Here is a 3,348-nt window from a genome sequence, read left to right as displayed (position 1 = left end):
GAGTTCAAGTCCCCAAAAAAGCCTTGGTGGGTGCTTGAGATAAAATGCCTCTGTGTGAAATAAGTCTGTCAGAGAAAGAAAAATATCACATGATTTCAGTCATATGTGGAATGTAAGAAACACAACAGATGAACATAGGGGAAGGGAGGGAAAAATAAGACAAAAACAGAGAGGAGGCAAACCATAAAAGACTCTTAAATCCAGAGAACAAACTGAGGGTTGCTGGAGGGGAAGTTAGTGGGGGGATGGGCTAAATGGGTGATGGGCAGAAGAAGGGCACTTTTTGGGATGCACACTGGGTGTTATAAATGTAAATGAAGAATCACCAAATTCCACTCCTGAAATCATTATTATACTATATGTTAACTAACTTGGATTTAAATAAATGAATGAAAAAAAATGCCTTTGTATGAAACTTTGGGCCCATGACTTTTTCCTGGGGCTGGTGGGTCCCATGGCAACAAATATTAAGTCAACCCAAACAGAACTGAATGAATGATCCCTTTTTATAAAAGTGGAACATTGAAACATCCTCATATTACATTTATAATTTTATGTTTGGGTCTTTAAAAAGTTAACTGGGTAGAGGCTGTATGGGAGAGGCAAACAGGAAGAGGAACTACAGAGAGTAGTAATGGGGCTAGGATGTGACTCTAAGTTTAACCCCTTCTTTGGAAGAGAAAGCTCTGGGTTTTTGGGTTAGGTGTAACAAAAAGTTAGTTGCTCCAAAAGCTGGGATGTGTTTGGTTTGGTATTGTATCTTCTCTCTAGAGCAATCTTGAACCTAGGAAGTAGAACAGGTAGTAAGGACCCAGTTAGGTGTCTGAGGGACAGAGAGAATAAAGAGCAGAGGTAATAGGGCAAATACGACAGGCAAGATGAGTCCTGAATGATAAGCCACGCCTGCTGAGGTGGCAGAAGAATGAGGAAATAAAAAAACAGCACGTAGGATGGGACTCGCATAGTTTTCTATCAACTAAATAAATGTTTTCCTTGGAGTGTAGGCTAGATGTGATCTAGTTAGTCACCTTTTAACTTCAAACTGGACTTTCTCACCCTTCCTCCTCCTACTTTTCCTCCTTCTTTATTTACTAAAAACTTCACATTTATTCCTCATCAGCAATGTGATAATTACTATTATAGTCTCTGACCTCAAAGAGTTTATAGTCACATAGTCAACCAACCAAACCAGATCATTTATATACAAATTGAATGCTGTGGTATTATAGGGGAGGGAATTATAATAATGCTTAGACTCAGAGCTATCAAGAAAGGTATGAAAGGAGAAAGTTGGAATAGTTGGTTCCTAAAATTCCTTCTATCTCTTAGCAGTATACAATTTTGCTTGTTTCTATCTTTTCTTTCCAAGCCCCATAACCACAGAAACACAAATATAGCTTGCCATATCTCAGGCACTGTCTTTCCAGCATTATAGATGCCTATTCTTTTAATGTTCATAACAACCCTTTGGGATAGGTGCTATTACTATCTTCATTTTATCTATGAGGAACTATAGTGCAGAGAAGTTAACTAAATCTCCCAAAGTCTTAGAGCTAGTAAGCAGCAGAGCTAAGGTTTGAACAAAGAACTCTGGCTCCAGAGCCCATGGTCTTAACCATGTTAGCATGTTGCATGGTTTTGAAATTCAGTATTTGTTCACAAAAAAGAAAAATATTTGAGTGATGAATACAAGATCTCATTTTGAGTTAATTCCTATTGGATGGGTAAAGAGTTCATTTTCCCTTTTTTTAATAAGATCCAATTGCTTCTAAAGAGTTTTGAAGCTATATAATTTTAATCTTTCACTGTGCAGGAAATGACGTGCAAGCACAGTGGGCAATGAGGAAATGATTTAGGTGTCCATTAACATTACATCCAAACTTCAGACTTTATGTCGGTGAAGCCAGAAGAAAAGAGGCCATTCACGTGGGCTGAAATGACCTCCAGAGCTGCTGTTCTCTTGACTGTTCTGCTCTTTCACTCATTAAATAGGTTCTGATGGGATACCATTTATGCCCCCACATTATGCCGGCTGAGATGGGGACACATGAAAATACAAGCTTGGTACCTGCAATTAGTGAACTTAAAACTAATCAAGGAGACTAAACACACACACACACACACACACACACACAGACACACACACACACACACACACACACACACACACACACACACACACACACATACCACTTCTAAATAACTTTCGTAACCTAACAATATGTAATCACATACCTAAACAAGGAATTCAGGGAGTCTATGATCACTTAGGTAGACTTTATGGAAGGGTGGGCTTTGGCTAGAGGGGAAGACAGCATATTGAACTTATACACCTTTGCAAATTTTCTTGGTCTCATGTGTTCCTAGGATCTTCAGTTCTTCCACCCACGTGCTCAGCTTCAGCTATTGCTGCCACACTTGACAGAATCGGTGACCCATGAAGTTCTATCCTCTGAGACTGGCCAGTTCCATGCCTGGAGTCTCTGGATCCTCCCATCTCTTTGAGACTTGTATGAAATATCATATTATGTTAAACATAGGCTCTGGCTTTCTAAGCTGCTCCCATACATTCCAGAAGTGTGGGAGAGTTGACTTTGGTCAAAGGGAAAACCAGAGCTGGAAAGAATTTGGGCAGAAAGGTACTCATTCTGTTTCTTCCTCTAAAAGACTCATCTGAAACATAGTGTCTCTGACTTGCATTGCTTGCCACCTTTTCCTGTCTCACTTTTCTTTTCTTCCACTCTTGCCCTGGGATCATACTTCCTTAAATAATCTTTGCCTCAATTTCTCTTTCTGGAAGTCTTGGAATAAGACAGAAGAAAATCTTTGTAGAGTATATAATATGCAAAGGAATGATCTGGGTTGAGAACATTTATGTTGAAAATAGCCAGAGTCAAATATTAGAGGTCTATGCTGAGAGGCATTTGGATTCTTCGAAAGCTTTTGAGCAGAGGAATGCCATGATGGAAATTGGGATTTAGGAAGGTAGATCAGGTTGGAATAGAAAATTGGAGTAGATGAGATGGAGAGAGCTAGAGGCAGGAAGACTATTTATGATTTAAATGTGAGGATGATGGAGCACCTGGGTGGGTCAGTCAGTTAAGCATCTGACTTTGGTTCAGGTCATGATCTCACCGTTCATGAGTGCAAGCCCTGCTTGAACTCTCTGAGCTATTAGCACAGAGCCTGGAGCCTGCTTTGAATTCTGTGTTTCTCTCTCTCTCTCTCTCTCTCTCTCTCTCTCTCTCTCTCTCTCTCTCTCTCCCTCTCCCTCTCCCCCTCTCCCACTCATACTCTGTATCTATCTCTCTCTCAAAAGTAAATAAACATTAAAAAATAATTAAATGT

This window comes from Puma concolor, chromosome C2 (genome assembly GCF_028749965.1).
Source record: "Puma concolor isolate L17-30 chromosome C2, mPumCon1.1.hap2, whole genome shotgun sequence".
In the NCBI taxonomy this organism is placed as follows: Eukaryota; Metazoa; Chordata; class Mammalia; order Carnivora; family Felidae; genus Puma; species Puma concolor.
The sequence above is the reverse complement of the archived record's forward strand: the minus strand, read 5'-3'. Positions refer to the sequence as shown.